The sequence below is a fragment of the Bidens hawaiensis genome, unplaced genomic scaffold (assembly GCF_021521415.1).
Source record: "Bidens hawaiensis isolate Kalapana, Puna unplaced genomic scaffold, B.hawaiensis_p1.1 tig00419406_1, whole genome shotgun sequence".
Classification (NCBI taxonomy): domain Eukaryota; kingdom Viridiplantae; phylum Streptophyta; class Magnoliopsida; order Asterales; family Asteraceae; genus Bidens; species Bidens hawaiensis.
The window spans coordinates 7,994-29,488 of record NW_027504851.1 but is presented as its reverse complement, the minus strand read 5'-3'; the positions used below and the strand labels follow the sequence as shown (position 1 = coordinate 29,488).

At 35.5% G+C, this 21,495-nt stretch overlaps 2 pseudogenes across 1 annotated transcript; one reads left to right on the top strand and one right to left on the bottom strand.

Moving 5' to 3' along the window:
* The first annotated feature begins 516 nt into the window (after positions 1 to 516).
* On the top strand, positions 517 to 8,661 carry LOC143608711 (zinc finger protein BRUTUS-like At1g18910; annotated as a pseudogene). Its single transcript, XR_013149314.1, has 11 exons — positions 517 to 756; positions 1,044 to 1,257; positions 4,645 to 4,844; positions 4,949 to 5,326; positions 5,362 to 5,530; positions 5,615 to 7,140; positions 7,226 to 7,477; positions 7,574 to 7,711; positions 7,777 to 8,011; positions 8,088 to 8,219; positions 8,304 to 8,661. The product of XR_013149314.1 is annotated as a zinc finger protein BRUTUS-like At1g18910 (transcript).
* Positions 8,662 to 8,905: 244 nt separating this feature from the next.
* On the bottom strand, positions 8,906 to 11,442 carry LOC143608699 (pentatricopeptide repeat-containing protein At1g18900 pseudogene; annotated as a pseudogene).
* Positions 11,443 to 21,495: the final 10,053 nt, after the last annotated feature.

The following is a 21,495-nucleotide window of genomic DNA, read 5'->3' as shown; positions in this document are numbered from 1 at the left end:
TATTTTCGGGAATTTTCCCTTAAAACTAAAGTAACATGCATAGTAGTTTTCTTTTTTTGTCACAGAGTGACAATTTGTAGTTTAGTTATCATTCTTGAAGTCAGAATAATAGGCGCGTGAGGCGAGTGGGCAAGACCTGAAGGCACAGCATGTTTAACGCCGCTTCCTGTCTAACCCACAGACAAACGTGGAAGCCTTGCGCCGTTAAATAATAATCACAACCAAAGCAAGCGTTGGCCGTTTGGTATAACGTCCCAATCAGCACACACATACACCCAAATTAAATAATCCAAAAAAACAATTAAAATAAACAAATACACACACAAGCCTTTGAACGGCCAATGCCACAACAGGAGTCGTTATATTCACCACAACTTCCATGCCGGAACCTCCTCCCGTTTCCTTTCACCCTTACCGCCGGTCCACGCTTCTATGGACGGCGAATAATCCAATTCCGCCTCTCACGAGGCGGCGAAGATAAGTTTCAAGTAATTGTTATTATTATTAGTTTTTCAAATGTCGGATTCCGAACTAACTGTTATTCCTGGTGCACGTCTCCGTGAAGCTCCTATTTTGCTACTATTACACTTCCATAATGCTCTACGGCAAGAGCTCGCGGACCTCCGCCGTCTTGCGGCAGAGGCCTTGGACGGTACGAACTATCGTGGTATAGTTCCTACCGTCATCCGCGAGCTCCGTCGTAGGTTTGAGTTTCTGAAGCTTGTTAATAAGTATCACTCCGTTGCTGAAGATGAGGTTTGTTTATTTAATTAGTTGATCCACCTGGTCATGATTCATCGAAACAGAAGACAAATGGACAACAATTTGCCCCCTTAGCCCCCTTTTTACTGCAAAACTAAGTCGTTTAAAAATTTCTTACAACATTACTATTCATGACTCATGAATAGTAATGTTACGACTCCAATGATACATGAATGTAGTTTTTAAACGACTTAGTTTTGTTGTAAAAAAAGTGCTAAGAGTGTTTGTCTTCTATTTTAGATGTAAAAAACTTGTGTTTGTAATTGTTTATGGAATTTTAGGTAATTTTTAGAGCGTTGGATGTAAATGTGAAGAATGTGGTGTCTGTGTATACACTAGAGCATACGAGTACAAATGATATTATGGACTCCATTTTTCATTATCTGGATGTGTTGAAGGAGGATGAAAGGCATATTTCAAAGGCATTTCAAGAACTAGTGTATTTTATTGGGACATTGCAGACCAGCATTTGCAAGCATATGGCCAAAGAAGAGGAGCAGATACCACACATTATTTTTGCTTATATTACAATCATAGATATCATGAATATTACACAAATGGTATTATATATAGGAATACGAACTAAGCTCAAGTTTGGATCGTTTAATTCAAAAGAGCTTGAGTTTGAGGTTGGTTAGTTTAGAGCACTATGCTATACCAAATAGCTGAGTTTAGCTGGTGTGTGGGTGTGTTCAATGAATCGAATTTTGTGTACCTCGGGTATCGAATTTTGATTGTAAAGCTGAATTTGTATTTAGATTAGATCCTAAAAAACGATTTGAATTCAAAAAAGTCTGACTAGACAAAACTAAAAATTTAAATAGAATCGAATTCGAGTTTATTTTATACATGTATAATTAATTTTTTATACAGTTATAATTATATATACTAATAATATTTATTATGTAATTATATACAAGTATTATAATATGTATCTAATAGGCTTGGTTAGACTCCAAGTGCCTAATCAAGCTCAATGGATGAAGTTCAAGATTGACCTCGATAACTAAACAACCTTGAATTTACGTTTAAGTTTGGTCTGATTCAGTTTTTCTTTTCTTATTTTTTAATCAGATTTTTGTGCGTTTGTTTCACATAATTTATGGAATGGGATTTCAAATATAAATTAAATCGAAAACAAAAAAAATAAAAAAAAACTAAAATGTTTCCGCTCTTCTTCTCGTTAAAAAAAACCAATTCCAATTCATTTGTCAAACGAACACATCAAGAATGGAATGGGATTTCAATTCCTTTAAATTCCAATTCCTATTGGAATGTTTAGATTCCAAATCCAATTCCTTCTAATTCCAAATCTTATGCAAATTCCAATTCCAATTCCATTTCATTTCGTGAAACGAGCGTGGCCCTTAGAGTTTAGAGTGTAGGACACAAGTAGTTAGACTCATTTACACCTTTATATGTAATTATAGATTTGGTCCAAAAGAGTAAAACATAAATGGAATGAACGACGGAATGGAATGAACGTGGTAATGGAATGGACAAAGGAATGGAATGAGTTATTACCATTCCAATGAGATGTTTGGTTACTACATGAGAATGAAATGAATGATTACTTTGTGTTGTTAGGCAGAAAAAAAAAGAAAAAATAAAATTAAAATGGTAGTAAATGCGGTGGTGGGAGGTAGGTGGCGGTCGTGGCATTGGTGGGCGGTGATGGTGGATGATGGTGGCGGGTGGTGGTGGGAGGTAGGTGGTGGTGGTGTTGGGGGTGGGTAGTGGAGGTGGCAGGCGGCTGGCACTAATGGCGATGGTTAGTGGCGGTAATGGCGGCGAGTGGACAACAATGGTGGTGGTGGCCGCGGTGGAGGTGGTGGGCGGTTGGTACTGATGGCGATGGTTGGTGGCGATAACGGTTGGTGGTTGGTGGTGGTGGTGGGAGGGTAGTGGAGGTGATGTAGGGTGAAAAGGGGAATGGAATGAAAAAAACATGGGTTATGGATGGAATGAAATTGAGATGTTTTAGAGGGAATGGAATGGACTAGGTAATAGGTTATTTCATTCCTTGGATCAACCAAACGCACTTTTCTTCATTCCCTCACAATGGGTCATTCCATTCCGCCCTCCATTCCTGTATGCCAACGCTGCCAAATTGTGTATGTGATTTAGAGTTGACAGTTACGAATTTCATCATTAAATACATTGATAATATGAACTTTAAAGACTTTAAAACCAGCAATTACTAATAAAAGGATGTCAGGTTGATAAGTGTTTGCTAATGAAAAAATTATCCTTTTATTCCATTACACTTATGATTTAAAGTCTTATTTAACCATCACGACTAATGAAAGTCCATAAGTTATAGGATATTATTGATCAACTATTTTAAAGACTGTAATGATGATAATTACAAAGGAAACCCGACCAAATCATATTTTTCTAGTTATGGTAAATATGTAACAATAAACCCATAACTAGTGTATTCTCGCTAAAACCCCCGCAGCCGGAGAGAGAAAAATCAAAGGCTTGAGCTAGGGCATAAAATCGTGAAAATATAGATAATCGGGGCTTTGGTGACAAGAGTTACAACTGTGTGTTGTTGATTAACTATTACTTCAAGTAGAATGAGGATAATTACAAAGAAAACTCAATCAAATCGTATCTTTTAATTATAATAATTATATAAAAATAACTTTAAAACTAGCATTTTCTCTCTAATAACTAGTAACTACCATCAACCACCACACCTCCTCTCCTTGTATCCGTCGACTATGCCGCCTACACAACTAACCCGCTTCCCTCGGACCACCATCACACTTAATTATATAAGCAAGCATCATTAACCAAGTCTAGTTAGTCTAGTTAACTCAACAGATAATAATTACAGTGTTACTAATATTTTGTATCTATAGAACAAAATCTTATTACCAACTCATCTAGCTACAAGCCCATGATTTTTGGTAACAATCATACCACTGAACATGATCCATTTTCCTAGCTTTTCCTCGGGATAAGAATTATTCCTATCTACAGAAGCTTGTGGTTGGTAGACCCACTGGACAACATCCAATCCTTTAGTTGTAAACAATCAGATTTTTTTTTAACGGCCAACAACCAAGAATTGCCTAGATACTTCGTATCGGTGACATGGCAAAAGGCCACCGCCTACCGGCCCAACCCAGCCGTATGGAGCTTTTAAGAACCTTCAAGTTATCTTCCGTTCTGGGGAAAACCGACCCGCTCGAAGGCCCACTGGTGGTTAAACTCTGACGCCCTCAGGATCGAATGGGAGATCACAAAGATCTCAGTCTTCCTTTATTGAGCCACCCATTTCCCCCTCAAAGTGTTGTAGGTCTTTATTAATAAACTCAAGCTTCCTACTACTACACCACATTGGAAAGGACCGTAAATAATCAGATTTAATGATAAAAAATAAAATAAAAATTCTTTTATATGTCTATTGTTAAACTGAAAACTAAATATGTAACAAAAAGTTTGTTTGATGCTATTAAATTGTGTTTTGTAATAAAACTCAATTATATGTTAGCTATTATTACTTTTATGATGATATGCATAATAATATTTTTGTCCTCAATTATTATATTTTCACTAGAAGAACACCAATCTAGTTAAAGCTAGAAACATAAGTGATATAAAGCTATTAGCTTTAAACTTTCAATTTTGGATAAAGAGGACTAGGACTTGAATCTTTAAAGTGAAAGGCAAAAGTGAAGACTATGACTTAAATTTCTTATATTGGTTTCATTTTGATCAATGCTATAATAAAAGGATCTAATTACAATAGAGTAGATAAAATGATATCCAACTTGGTTCGTTATTCATATTCAAAGACATTTATTGAATACATGATATGCCATTAGATAAAAGTTGGACTTTGAAAGGTTACATACGTACATACCTTGAAACAGGTTTTCCCTTTGCTGACTCAGCAATTCTCGACCGAGGAACAAGCTGCATTTGTTTGGCAATTCATATGCAGTGTTCCTATGTTGCTCTTAGAAGACTTCTTTCGGTGGATGAACACCTTTCTCTCCTCAGACGAAAGAGAAAACGTGCTGCAATGCATTAAACAAGTCGTACCCAAGGACTTACTTCTACAAAGGGTAAAATGGTCATTTACTAACATTCACGCAAGCCATTCATCGTATAAAACAAAGTAGCCAGGCACTTAATGTACTGGTGTAATGTTTTGGCATCCATCTTGAAGGTTGTAATATCATGCATTCAAGCAACAGAGCAAACCATCACCGGGGAGTACGATAAATATGGCAAGTGATCTCTATTCCTCAACGACCGCTAACTTCCAGAAGATTCTAGAAGTATATAAATCCGAGGGTCATTCTAAAGAAGCAATGAAGCCAAGTCATGAATATCCTGTCAACACAACCGCTCAACATAATCCTTTGGACAGTGCTCGTTTATGGCATACTGCATATCGTAAGGACCTTCTAGAAGCTGCTGAAGATCTATATTCAATTCAAGATTCAAGCAATCTTTCGGGCCTAGCTCCTGCAGTTGTTCAGCTAAAGTTTTTTGCGGATGTCATCATATACTACAGGTAAATAATTTACACATCTTTTCATTTGTTTAACTTTGTTAACTAATAATATAGGTTTTCAGCAAGTATCAACGGTTCTTAGATGACAGTCAAATTGAAGGCTTACAGTTGCTTCTGTACAGCAAGAGTGAAAATGACATGTCAGCAAGAAACTTCGTTGACAGTCTATGCGACAAACTAAAGTTATTCGTCAGAGGGATCCGTAAATACCTGACATTTGTAGAAACCGAGGTAACACTCTTCTTCAGTTCTTCACGCATTTTGACAAAGTTTTCATTTGTGTTGAAACATTTCACATGGTTTTGCATTTGGCAGGTTTTTCCGTTTATAGTTATGAACTGCAGCCATGAAATGCAGCTGTGGCTATTATACACCGGTCTTGAGATGATGCCACTTGGATTACTAAAGTGCACGGTTACTTGGTTCTCAAGTCATTTAACAGAAGATGAATCAAAATCCATTATGCATAGTATAAGGCAAGGGGGCCATATGGTTAACAAATCATTATCTTCCCTTTTGTACGAATGGGCGCGCATCGGTTACTCAGGTAAAACATCGATTGCAAAATTCAGAGAAGAGTTACATGCAGCATTTGAGAACAGATCTTCATTTCTATCTGAACAAATCAAGAACACGTCTGCATTTCCATACCTGCAGCTGAATAATTCGACATCGTATTCTAGCAGGATGAGTTTTCATGTATTTTTTCCTCAGAAACAGAAAATATCGACTCGTTTTTCAACATATGTTACTGAGAATAATAATACTGAAGGTTCATCCCGTTATCTAGAGTCGAAACCGGTGGATCATATTATTTTCTTCCACATAGCTCTCAAGAAGGATATGGAGTATCTTGTTTCTCTTTCTGCCAACCTGGCTGAAAACGTTGCTTTATTCACCGAATTTTACCAGTGTTTCCATCTTTTACGGGTCTTACACAAAACACACAGCGATGCAGAAGACGCAGTTGCGTTTCCAGCTTTAGAAGCAAAGGAAATTATCCAAAACAGTAGTCATTCATTCTCCATTGATCATAAAATGGATATTGAATACTTCAACAGAATTGTATATATTCTGAGCCAGATTTCTGAACTGTATGCGGATAAATTGAATGGAGGAATGGCGATGTATCGTCAGCTATGTGTAAAGCTTCATGGAATGTGCAAATGCATGAATAAAATGTTGTCTGACCATATGAACCATGAAGAAGTTGAACTGTGGCCTTTGTTTAGAGAACATTTGTCTCTTAAGGAACAAGAAAAGATCATAGGATGCATGCTTGGAAGAACACGCGCCCAAACTTTACAAGAAATGATACCGTGGATAATGGCATCTTTGGCAGATGAAGAACAGAATGCACTCATGTTATTATGGCACAAAGTCACCAAGAACACTATGTTTGATCAGTGGTTAGGTGAATGGTGGGAGGGTATGAAGAGTTATGACACTCCCAAGGTTGACAAGTCAACCGTGTCAACAAGCGTGTCACCTCAGTCAACTGCTGACATGTTGGAAATAATCTCAAAGTACTTGCCTCGTGATGAAATTTTATCAAAAAGCGATACGGTTAATCATAAAATGACGCACTGTGACACTTTTAGTGAAAATGATAAAGATATGCAAGTAAGCAAAGATCAAACCGATCATCATTGTAAAGCTTGCAGTGAGTTTGGCAAGTCAAACACAGAGAGATTAACTATCGATGGTCAAACCGACACAACTGAAAATTCTGTACTTGTGTTGACTCAAGAGGAACTCGAGGCTACAATTATAAGAGTCAACTCTGACGATACATTGGAGCCGAAGCAGAAATCAGTAATTATACAGAACCTGATGATGAGGTTGATATCAGTTTCATACTTTTCTTACTTTTTCGTTTGTACTAATTTGTGAATTCTGACTGAAGTTTTGTACCTTTTTTCTCAGCCGTTGGATCAATACACAGAAGAAATCTCATCCAGATGACAACGCTCTAGAAAATAATAATGATAATAATAATAATAATAATAATAATAATAATAATAATCAAGGTGTTTTTCCATCATATCGCGACTCGCACAAATTAGTGTTTGGATGTCAACACTACAAGAGGAACTGCAAGCTTGTTGCTTCATGTTGCAACAAACTCTTCACTTGCAGGCTTTGCCATGATGATGCAACTGATCACATAATGGATAGGTAACTTACACACACCAATATCTTTTCTCTCTATGAACATAAAAACAAAAATCATAATGAAACAATTTATAAAATTCTTACACACTAAATATGCAGGAAAGCCACAACAATGATGATGTGCATGAAATGCTTGATAATCCAACCCATTGGTCCAACATGCTCAACCGTTTCTTGTAACAATCTATCAATGGCCAAATACTACTGTCCCATCTGCAAACTGTTTGATGACGAGAGGTGGTCATTTACTATATGATTATTAATATTAACTTTTTATTAATTTTTATAGATTGTTTCAACAGGAAAATCTACCACTGCCCATACTGTAACCTGTGCAGAGTGGGAAAAGGTCTAGGGATTGACTATTTCCATTGCATGAATTGCAATGCTTGCATGTCAACGTCTCTATCGGTGCATACCTGCAGAGAGAAGTGTCTAGAAGATAACTGCCCGATTTGTCACGAGTACATCTTCACATCCAAGAATCCTGTGAAGGCTCTTCCATGCGGTCATATAATGCATTCCTCATGTTTTCAGGTATTCATATTCATATTATTATCATTGTGTTTTTCTTCTTTAATCACATATACCGACACTTTGATGCTTCTTTCAGGAATACACTTGCTCCAACTACACTTGCCCGATATGCTGCAAGTCATTAGGGGATATGCACGTATACTTCGGGATGTTGGATGCAATGTTAGCTGAAGAAAAAATTCCTGATGAGTATTTGGGCAGGACACAGGTTATAATTTATAGCATTACGCACACTACAATATAAACTGCATATATATGGTTGACATGAGTTTCAAATATGTTTTCTTTTCAGGACATTTTAAGCAATGATTGTGAGAAGAAAGGAACTGCACCATACCACTGGATGTACCATAAATGCCCTCGATGTGGGTCCTACAACACCCGGCGTATCTGATCTGTCTTGGATATACTGTGAGTGTGGTGGTTTTGTTTGTATTCATACGTATACATCCTACGTTTTGTATACTTTTGTCTACACTTGTCTGAACATATATAACATGTCAGCTTTGTGTACTGTGTATTTTAGCCTGGCTTTCAATGGTTGCTTGGAATCTTTGGTATTGAAGAAGGATCAGATTTGTGATACAATTATGTATAAATGTTTGGTTTGTTTGAACTACAATAAGTTAGTTCCCTTGGAACTATAACATTGTGACTAGTGACTTCTTTGATTATGAACTATTGTTGTTGGCAAAAAGAATGACAAAAGATAATGACAAAAGATTATGAACATTGTGACTAGTGACTTCTTTGATTATGAACTATTGTTGTTGGCAAAAAGAATGACAAAAGATAATGGTAGTAATAATAATAATAATAAAAATGGATACAAGATAACCGGTTCCAGCATAGTAAAATAATCTATTACCAAAACTTGTCATTATTAGCAGCTTAATCAACCCTACAGCAAATGCATCCGTTCAACATACGATTGAACCAACCATCGGCTTAACGGCTCACCGCACCCAACAAAGCACCCGGTGTTCCCGTTCTCTGTGAAAAACGGGAACTGAAAGATATTAAGCAGATCGTGCACCGATTGTCAAACCAACGAGGTCCCTGTAACCCTACTCCATCGGCCCCACCCAGTCACAATATCAATCCTACTCGGACGAATTCCCGACTTCAACATCTCCCTACGAAACCATGCCAAAGTCCTAGATAACGCAGTCACTGCGGTCCCCTCTGACATCACATGAAGATTAATTAGCCAATAACACGAGCTCTTCTCACAAACCGCGTCTGGGTACACGTTTTTCTGGGCCGCCACTTCCCAAACCGAGCCCGCTTCCTCCTTCAAACCGGATTTGTGTAAGAAATCGACAACCGCATCAATCAGCCCGCATTTGCTCTCGCGGTCCTCACTATGCATAAGATCTAAAAAGTGGCCCGTGTGGTCTCGAACGTTTTGCCCGTCAGGTCCTGCTGATGGCATCGATTGTAAAAAAGTGTGTGCCGGGTGGCCCGTGACACCCATCAACTCACAACAAAACATCATGTTAAACGATGTTTGGGCCTCTGTACAACAACTGAGCAGCAATGTATAAGTCTGTAAAGAAGGGTTTAATCCTAAACTGTGCATACTCCGTACCAGATTATAAGCATCCGAAAGCCTATGTACCCGAAGAAAAGCACTCAGCAAAGAATTGCATGTCGGCACATTTGGAAGCAAACCCGCGTTAAGCATGGCCCGATACCAAGCCCACGCCTTTTCAACATTCCCCGATTTACCCCACAAATCCACAAGAAGACCGTAAACGGGCTCATCAGGGATCCAATTTTTCTGAGTCATCTCTTCAAAAACCGCCTCTGCTTCTTCAAGATACCCGCAATGACCTAAAACCTCCATAACTATACTGTACGTCACCTTATCGGGCTCGAAACCCGCATTTTGCATATCCCGATAAAGCTGTAATGCGATCGGGTAATTCCTTGCTTTCGCCTGTAAAGCAATCATGATATTATAAGTAACCAAATTCGGAACACAACCTTGGCCCACCATTTCATAAAACAGTTTCAAAGCTGCATCCAAGTGGCCCGCTTTCCCAAGACAGTTAATTATAACACTGAAAGTAAATGTATCGGGTGAAAGCCCGGCTTCTTGCATCCTCTGGTACAAACCCATCGCAACATCTAAATAACCCGCTTTAGCATGAATATCAATTAGCGTGCAATACGTGACCCGGTCAGGTTCAATACCTTCTTTCTGCATTTGATCAAAAACTTCAAGCGATTTGTTTAAAAAATTTGAGCGACCGTAGCTATGAATAAGACGATTATATGTAACCACATTTGGCGGGTACCCGTCCTGAACCATTTGATCAAGCAACTTGTTGATGGCCCCAAATTGTTTGGCCCGGCCCAATATTCCAACCATGGTCGTGTAAGTATGACCATCGTGTTTGAACCCAGGTTGCCTTTTTAACCAATAGAAAAAGCTAAGAGCTACTGAAGGATCTTGAAGCTGTTTTAGTACTTGATTCGCTTGATACGCATCTAACAAACAGTTAAGATTCCATAACGCCTCTTCGGCTGCTGGGCCCCACTTTAGCTGTCGTAGAATCTGGGAAACACTCTCCACCTTATGGACCGAGCTTGAAAATTGCCGGCCCGTTTGAGGTACGGGCTTTGTTGGTATCCCCCGGGTTTCCCCTACTGTAATCATTTCAGCTGCACGAAACTCGGGACCGCGTTGACCAACCATGAAGTTGTTTACAGAATCTTTCGACTTGCTTGGTACAGATTTGACCGAGTGCTGATTTTGACTTTTACCAAAGGCATATTTTTCAGCTTTGCTTTTACTGATATTTGTATTGATTTTGGGATTCGGTTTTGGTGTTGGACCAGAAGCTTGCGGGTCACCTTTTTTGTAGGGTTTCACGTTTGATGAGTTGGCGTTGTTGTTGGCTGAAGATGTTGACTCAAATTCAGCTTTTTTGTAGGCTTTCACGGTTGACGAACGGGCCTTCTCGACCACATAGTTTTGACACGAGTCAACGGTAGCACTCCCTTCAGTCATTGGAATCTTGTAGCTGACCACATCATTTAAAAAGTTGACTGCTGCAATCCCGGCTCTTACAAAATGACCAGTTGTAATACCAGACGGATGCATCTGGTCGGTTTCATCAGCATAACTTACAATCTGGTTTTGCCAATAATACTGATTTTGACTGATGGGAAGTTGACCGGTCAACTATATTGGACTCGGGTTTACTAGAGCTCAATACAGCAGCAGAAGGTTTTGGCACCAACGTGGGCCCCTTTTGTGGGTTTCGAGCCGCATTTGTTGTGGTAATTTGCCTCTTAGTCGTGCAGGTTTCATCTTCTGAACAAGTGCATGATGAGCTCCCATCTGCACTACATCTCGACCCATTGAGGAAAAATGACCTAGCTGACTGGGACAGAGCACCTAGCTGCTTTGTACGCAACATGGCCTGTAAAAGGTGTACCAAAAATGAACTTTTAAGTTAAAAGTTACAATCTTGATCAAACTAGATAGCCAGTTGATATCAACAAATCCATTAAACCATGTGTCTGTGCATATCACTATAACATTAAGGTGACTTTGACAACGATTTGTGTCTGCAACATAGCAATAATTAGATAATATGTGATGAAATGCTATCTAGTATGTCTCGGCACTTGATTCTTGAAAAATAAACCCCATTTATATATAAAAAAAAGTTTTACCAAAAAAGAAACATTTTTTAAGCTAAAGTTACAATCTTGATCAGAAATGATTGTTTTATGAGGTCAACAAATCTATTAAACCATGTCCCCGTACATATCTCTATAACACAAAGGTGATTTTGACAACAATTTGTGCCTGTGACGTAATATTTTCAAGAATATGTGATGAAATGCAATCTAACATGTCTCAGCTCTTGATTCTTAAAAGATCAATCCCATTAATCAAAAAATGGTTTAAAAAAATAAACTTTTTAAGATGAAGTTATAATCTTGATCAAAAAAGTTTGTTTAATGGCATCAACAAATCCATTAAACCATGCCTTCGTACATATCTCTATAACGTAAAGGTCATTTTGACAAAAACTAGAGCCTACAAGATAAGAACTTCTTCAAGAATATTTGATGAAATGCAATCCAATAACTCCATTTATTAAAAAAAAAGGATTTACCAAAAAAAAACTTTTTTTAAGCTAAAGTTATAATCTTGATAAAAAAATATTTGTTTTATGAGGTCAACAAATCCATTAAACCATGTGTCTGTAGATATCTACAGCAAAAAGATAATTTTCTTAACAACTTGTCTGTGACATCATAATAATAATTTCAAGAATATGTGATGAAATGCAATCTAATATGTGATGAAGTTCAGCTCCATTTATATTAAAAAAAAAACTTTGCTCAAGCTAAAGTATAATCTTGATAAAAAAAAAGATTGCTTAATGACAATATGACATCAACAATTCAATTAAACCATGTGTCAGTAAACATCTCTACAACATAAAGGTAATAATTTTCTCAACAATTTGTGTCTGTGACACCATAATAACAATTCCAAGAACATGTCATGAAATGCAATCTAATATGTTTCACCTCTCAATTCTTGAAACCCAAAAAGACCTAATTTTTAACCAAAAACTCCATCCAAAACTCAAATTTCTAACTTTCAAGATCCAAACAACACAAACCCTAATCAAGAACACAAGGTTTGACCAACAAGTCAACATTACAAATGAGAGCAAGAATCAAGAAACCCACATGGCAAATTCAAAGATTGATGGAATTAAAGGTGAAAGATTAACAATTAGGTGATTACCTGAGATGGGTCTGAAGAAATATGAAGAAAGAAAGAGAGGTGGCGGCTACTTGTCCATAACGGTGGAGTTTAATATTATGTTTATGTTTGCAGGCCAATTGTGAATCAAGGGGTTTTAAGTGAAAGAGATTTTTTTATTTTATTATTATTATTATTATTAATTATTAATATTAATGGTGAGTGTGTAAAGTAAACCCTACGTAGCAAATTTTTTTCTGCTCATTTTGATGTCCACGTGTTCCCTCCTTCACGGGTTTAATCTCAATAGATTTTTCTTTTTTTTTTATTTTTGAAACCGACCAACTAAGTAACGCCGGGTACACCGTACGCGGTCTCCAATGGCTAAAGGTAGCCCGAGCCGGTCACGAGTCATGATGGACGGAGCCCTTAGCGGTCCACCTATTGAGAGATTCCCCGGATAAAACCCGACCCCCACGCCCGTCAAACGACACGACAGCGAGGAGCCGGTAAAACCAGGTAAGATCAGGAATCGAACCCTGGCAAGTCAAAATCATCCCTCATAGATACTATGCTTTTTAGCAGACCCTTAAGTTATTTTTTTTGTACATTTTTTTTTTTTTTTGAATAAGTTGATTAGATTAAATTCAACCAAGTTTTTAGTTTCTTCTGTTAAAAGTCATATTTTTTTCATTAACATGCTAACCTAGTGAAATGGTAAATACACAAGATTTGACACCAATAAAAAAAAGTTTAGTAAGTTTATATATTTATATATAGATATAGATAATTATTCTAAAAATAAATTCTTAAAGAGATGAAAGTCTAGCAAATTTGCAAATCTTGTCTGATTTGGTTATCACATGTCAATTTGGGTTTGTCTATTTGTCTTCTCCACTTCGCTATAAGGGTTTTCACAACTAGAGTTGTCATTTATCTTGTCTTCAAATACTCAAACTATCTCCGCCTCCCTCCTTGTCTTATTTGATATACATCACATGACCCCCAATTCCTCCCGAAAACCTTTAATTTTTATTCTGTTTAATATTGTGTACCCATGCATCTATCTTAGCATCGTTATCTTTGCTACCTCTAGCTTTAACAAACCTATTTTCTTAATGGCTCAGCAATCAATCTGTATAACCTAGTAAGTCAAATTATAACCATACAAAGTTATATTGATGTGTGGATTTACTCCATTAAGTATTATTTTGATAATAAAATCAATTTTCGATTAACGTTACAATTGAGTTGTGCAATGCTATTAAAATCCAAACATGTCACATCATTCAAAACACTTATTTTCATAAAATAATCGATAAAAATATAAAGTTAGGAGTTTGGACCATATGCGAACAATATATCAAACTTGGTTTTTATGAACCATCGCTTACCGAATGGCGAAATCGCTCTTTAACCCTTGCTTTGTTTTTTCTTTTCTTTTCTTTTGTTTTTTTTTTTTACTTTTCTTCTAAACGTTAAACAAACATATTTGAATAATTTGTTTTAATCAATTTGCGTATTTACCTTTTAAAGTAGAGGTGTTGAGTTCATTTCAGCAATGTTTATTAGTGTGAGAAGTGCGAGAAGATATTCTAACCAATCATAAGTTTCCTTTTTAATTTCGAATTATTTAATCGTGGAAGTATATTAGTAAAAAGTTTAGGAGTTTCTTTTGATAATTAATACTAATTAATGATAAGTTACAAATAATTATAAATTTATTTTTATTTTTTAATTTGATTTAATCTTCAAACAATTTATAAAACAAACCATCCAATACAAACAAAACTTGTTCAGGATATCACATACAATTAATAATATTAACCTAAACTTGTAAAAGTTCAAAATGTAGGAACACATCGAGTTTTTTTTATAATTTTAATTATTTTATAATCTATCTTATCTTTTATGTCTAGGCAAATACGAGTTATGTGTAGATGAATATTATTTATATGTATGTGAAAATAAAATGAACCAGCAAGCTGTGTAGGTAAATACGATATATATGTAGGTAAATATTTTTTATGTGTTGGTGAATAATAAAAGAAACAAAATTAGTGTAGGAGAAAATAAGTTATGTTGGTAAACACGAGTTACATTTTGATAAAAATAAAAATAACTAACAATTTATATAATTGAATATGAGTTATGTGTAGATTATTATGTCACTTGCGTACGTGATCAAGTTATACATTTTTGTATGTAGGGAAAAGATAATTCCATAAATCTTATAAAACCGTTAATGTAAAAAAAAAATTCTCTTGATTTTTCATTAAAACTATCCTAGATGATGTTTTATGTAAAAGCTAATTTATCTTTTCCAAAATTTGTAACTTTCTATAATAATTAATGTGGAGAATATATTATGAGTAATTAGGGGAATTAATGCTTTGAACAAATCGGAGATAATCAACGGTTGAGATCGACTTCTCGCTATAATATCATTTCTCGCATGAACCATCCCCGTAGAGAACTTAAACAAAAACCAATTTGTCATTCGGTAGTTTCCTGACTTTCTTTATGGGAGTTGTGAGTTGGAGTTTCGTCTGTATTTTGTTCCAAGATAAACCATGGGTTTTCCTATTTGTGGGTTTCCTCATGGGTGGATGGGTTGGATCGTAACATTATATTCTTTTTAGGTGAAAAGGTAATCTATTTGTCAAGATGATCCCGGGTATTCAGGTATTTGTTGTTAAAAAAAAAGAAAGAGAATTTATTACTTAATTCTATATCAAATTTAAATAATTCATTTTATTCAAAATCGAAGTTTTTTTAAATTTTTTTTAAACAGCTATGTACACCCTACTATTTCTATTCCTACTCATAAACAACTCCAAAAAAAATGTATTCTCATGTCAAGTTATAAATTATGGTCTTCACTACTAAACACAGGAGCCTTTACCATCTACACCTAGCCAAGATTAAAATAGCAAGTTTTTTTAGTTATTTATATGGGTGAGTTACGACCTAAAAAAGATTTAATACATGCCCATATGCTTCAATACATCATGAATGGTGATTGTATGTGATAATATTAAAGTAATAAGCAATTAAGCATAAATTGACTTGCGAAACAAGTTGCTTCAATATTTTTTGAAGTCCAATATATCGTTCATTGAATAAGTTTTAAATTTGAATCTTTTGTATACACTATTAATATTCAAAGATTCATATTGCTGAACACAATATAAATACTAGGCAAATTAAACAAATATTCAATATATCATTTTATTTTATTTATCGAGATACGCTTTGCACTTTTTCTCAAATTATATTGACATGTTTGCCGTTTTATTATTATAATATATAAACTTTTTTCCTATTTAAGCAAGAATAAATATTATAACTTTTTTGAATAAATATTATGTATCACTTTTGTAATTCTATTGTTTTTAGTGAGTGCAAGTTTAACTTTAGGCTGATCTAATCCAACTATTATAACGGTTCAATTTTTGTCTCCTGTTACAAAAAAAATCTCACCTCTGTTTCTTTTTTTAATAAGTATATTTTTACAGAAAATAGTAATATATTTACTAGGGTCGTTCCCAAGAATCAACAAAAATTCCTGGGCCTGGGGCAAGTATAAAAAAAAGTCACTAAAATATAAACTTAGTTAATAACTCATATATTATTTATTTAGTTGTGATAACAATAAACAAAATAAAAGTATTGTAGCAAAATGATCTAATATACTTAAACGGATCGTGAGTCTCTCCTAGCTTATTAGAAGCAAAGGCCTCGATCAACCTTTTGTAATCAATACTCACTAATATATCGTTCTCAATAGCAATAATGATTTGAATGTGCTAATGGTAATTACAAAATTACGATTCAAATAGTTATATAAGATAAGTCACATATAACTGAATAAGCAATCAACAATAAAAAAAAGGGATATTGGTTTTTAATACTTCCAATTTGCACTCGCTGGCTGATATAACTTCCAAGTTTTGATTTGTTACCCACAACCCCAAATTTTACCATATTTATCTCTAGCACTCTCAAACTTAACGAACCTTTAGTTTTCTTGATGATATGACATTTATTTAATAATAAAAGGCAGATATGTGGGACCCACACCACCACATCATCCTTCTTCTACATAAAACCCAAACCTTCTCCATAACCACCGTCGACCACCTCCCTCCTCTACCACTACCACCCGCCTACAACCACAAGCTACCTCCCACCAGAAACCATCAGCCACCACATGCAACCGCCGACCACCATCTGTTAGCCATAATACAATCGAGTGCGCTAGCTTGCTGTTAAGAGACCTCTCTTCACATATATGCGCATATGTCCCGATAAGTTCTTCGTACTCAAATAAATATATCCACGTTAACATGAAGCACCATGGCTAGTTCAATCCGCAGGAGCCGCCTTCTCTGCGACTCTCTAGTAACGGCAAACGACACTACTACGATGGCACTCTAGGTACACAGCAACACTACTGGTGCTCTAAAACTGATCGGTCATTCATGATTCGGCTCGGATCTGAATGATTACAACTCTTTGACAACCTGACGGTGGAAGTGGTTGGGTTTCTTCAAGGCAGCAGTGGTAGGATAATTGTTGTGACATGCAGTAAAAGTGATGAACCTAGCCAGCAGGGCCGTCTTAGAGCATGTGCGGGCTAGCAATCGTGCAAGGCCCATCGAGGTTTGAGGCCCATAAGTTTTTAAGTTCTTTGAATATATTTCATATATTATATGAGTTTTTAATTACTTTTAATATATTTTGAGGCCCATTTTTATAGCTCGTGCAAGCCCCACGACGACCATTGTGCTCTTAGATACGGCCCTTTACCTAGGGCTCTGATGACAGGAAGGCTCTTTCCAGCCGTATACGTTTGTCTAACGAGCCAATATATCCGGCAAACCTTGATTGTCTGGCAAGGATGGTATGTTCTGATGAGTTTCGGGTGGTTTCCATTTACACTAAACTATTCTGGCCAAGAGATATATTCCACATAGCATCCCATGTGTGAAAAAATGGTCCACGTCAGCAAGAAGGCTAACGGAGTTAGGGTCCGTTAAGTTTAGGAGTGCCAAAAGCAAACAGGGTGAAAGTTGGGAGTGGTGGGTAACAAATCAAAAGTTGGGACCGGTATCGAGCCAATGGGCGAAAAGCTGAGAGTATTAAAAACCAATATCCCTAAAACAACTTTAATTTTATAAAATTTGGACTTCTAACAATTTTTATGGTAATACAGCCGTTCTGTGTAAAAAATGTTATAAAAACGATGTGGAATCGAACTTATTTAAACAAGTTTATTGGTAATATATCCATTTAAAAAAAAAAAGCTTATAAAAATTGTAAGGGTGTGGAATCGAACTTGAGCATTTGAGATACAAGCAAGCATGTTTTCCCACTTCAATATTTTACAATATAATGTTATATTTATCAAAAAAAAGTTATATACATAAATATATAATTTTTATAAAAGAAAGTTTTTGAGCCCAAATATATAACTGGACCTTGGACTATAGCTCTCCCTCATCGCCCCTTCCTTAAGTTAGGCCTGATATCTACCCTAATAAAGTAGATCACTCATGGAAACCTTGTCTTCATATCGGTTCTCACTATTTATTTATTTATTTATTCCTCTTTTATTAAATGCACCTCTATTTTTCTTAATAATGATATATATTTAAAGAATATAGTAAATATACTAATAAAATACATTCATTTTAAAATATCCTTTCTTTAAAGAAACTTTAAAATCTAATTATGTTATTTTAGACGTTTTTTCTCACCCTTGAGATTTGATCTCTCACCCGCTAGATTATTAAAAAGGTAAAGTTGGCCTTATCTAACACCTTTATATTACTAGGTAAAAACCTTTGGTTGACATGTAATTATGCAACTTTCATGTCCAATCAATAGAAGCCAGATTATAAATAATAATTAACAAGTTTTTGAAACTTAATTATATGCTTTTTGAATGATAATTTGAATCACTAACGAACCACTTGTCATCCGCTTATATACTAATCTGTACGTATCTTTTCTTTTTTAAATCATTAGTATATCTAATACATTTTTTCACTTATAAGATATATTTGTACATAAAGATTCAAAAAATCTTACAAGATTTATCTAATCTAATTTAACTTTACTAATAAAAGAAAGGGATTTTCTCACATAATGGTAACCAACTTTTAGAAGTGTCCCAATTAGGTCACTGGTGTAATTGTTTGTTTTATTTAGGTCACTAAGTTTTATTTTATGTTTCAATCCTAGGTTTTTTACCTAGATAGGAGGTAATTTAAGTTTTTTTTTTCAAATTGATAAAAAAATAACAAAATACATCTCCCACCATCAAACACTACCACCATCGACAACTACTGGTGTCCAACTCCTACCACCGATCGTCAGTTTCATCGTCCAATCAAGAACACATCGACCTCAACCATTTGATGTCTACCGAAGAACCAGATTTTAATTTAGCACCTGCTGAGGATGTCGACCTCGTTTCATTACTAATCCATAACCCTAGTAGAGTGGTTTGTTATTTTAACTTTTCTTCATATATAAATTATAGGTTTTGAGTTTTTGATTGAACTAAATAATTTTCTTAGTATTTATAAAAAAAAGTAGTAGTTTTTTACAAGATTTTTTATTTTTTTGCCATTTTTTATTTTTTTTGGCAAATCTTCAAAATTTCCTTGCAGTTTTTAAAATTCGTTTAAATTTTTTATATTAATTTTTTTCTTTGTTGCTTTTATATTTTGTAATTTCATATTAATAAAAAAACCAACTTGAATAAAATAACATATAGAATGGATGACCTATTATTCAGGTAAAAAACCTATGATTGAAACATAAAATAAAACTTAGTGACCTAAATAGAACAAGCAATTACATCAGTGACCTAATTAGGACACTTCCAAAAGTTGGTTACTATTTTATAAAATAACCCCAGGAAGAAAATAATTAAGATGGGATGTGGCAATCTCACATTCATTCTTGGTCTAATCTCTCTTCTCATTCATTCTACCTATCCATGGGTTATGGGCAAAACCATTTTGTTAAATGGGTTATAATTTCCTTTCTAATATTTCATCTCATTCATATCTATCCATGGGTCAAAATAATTTTGGCAAAAGGGTTAGAATTTTCTTTATAATTTTGTAATTCCTCATCTTATTTATTCTACATATCCGTTGGTCATTGGCCAAAACAATTTTGACAAATGGGTTATAATTTCCCTTCTAATTTTCTAATATTTCATCTAATTCATTATGGTTATCAATGGGTAATGAGTCAAGACAATTTTAACAAATGTTGTATATTGTTATAAACTTGTAATGGTTCATCTTATTCTAATTTCTAAATTTGAGATTATAGACTTCTTATTGTTTGTAGTATATATTTTATTTTCTTCTTACCTTCAGTTTGGTTCATTTATTTAAAAAACACGTAACTTATTTATTTTTATTATTTAACAAATCCCGTAGAATACACGGGTTCAAATGCTAGTTTGACTAATATACAAAGATGTATGTGACGTGAGGTCGAAGACTCGCGCAAAAATAAACCAATTACAACTAAATAGATAGCGGTAAGTGGGTATCGAACACGAGGAGTTTGTGGAAAGTGTGTCAATAAGTAGCTCAACGATTAACTAAAATAAATGTAAATGACGAAAAAGTAATTTCCAAGTTGGTTTTGATTTGATTTTATAAACTAAATTAAACTAAACGAAAGTTGTAAACAATTAATTAAACAAGCATTCCTCTCGGGGTTCGGGTTATTACTCAACACTCTTGTTAACATTCAATGGATAAATCATAATATATCGGTTTTGTGTACATGCAATTGTTTGTGATTAATCAAGAACTAAGTACCCGAATTCCTAGAATGCGAGGTTGTTACTTAACAATCAATCAATACGATTATCCCTAATTCCTTCCACTAAATCTCGATTGTCAGCGACACCAAGAACGCATGGCTCAAAACAAGGAATAAACAATATGGACAAGCTAAAAACAATCCCACAACATCATGATTATACTAACATAAACATTTAGATAATCAATCCAAGTTCAAGACAACTAACACAAGTGTTTTGTAAATAACCTTACATCCCGAGAGGAATACCTTAGAACTAGCCACTCATGGCTCGGGAGATCATTCTTGCATCAAGTATCTTGTTTATAACAATCCGACACATAAAGAAATGAATACAAACACCCAAAATATGTTTTTCCTCTTCAAAAATCGCCCTTGGCCGTCTCCAAATGAAAAGGTAGTTCAAAAGTCACCCAAAACCGGCTAATTAAAGGACATGCAAATGTGTCTCCGCCCCGGACCGTGGGCCACGGTGTGAACCGCAGTCCACGGTTGACCAAAGTCAAAACTCAGTCCATCCCGACCGTGGGCCACGGTCCTCCATACGGTGCCCTTTCTCCTCCACGGTACGGTGGACACTGGAATATTTGCCTCAGGTGGACCGTGGTCCACGGTCTGGACCGTGGGCCACGGTGGAGCTCACTCCCACTTCTCTCTCGTTCCAGCTCCGTTTTATTCACCGTTTTCGCCCGTGTTCTCGTAATGCCGCTCTCTAGCTCCTCAAACCTGCAAACACACGAGCAACCGTAGTCAACTAATTCCACGGAATTAACTTAATCCCGTAAGCATATTTATATCTTTTAAATCAATTAGTTGCTTCCTTACGGGTCGCTCGTCACATTCCCACACTTAACCGTTGCTTGTCCCCAAGCTAAACTTAAAA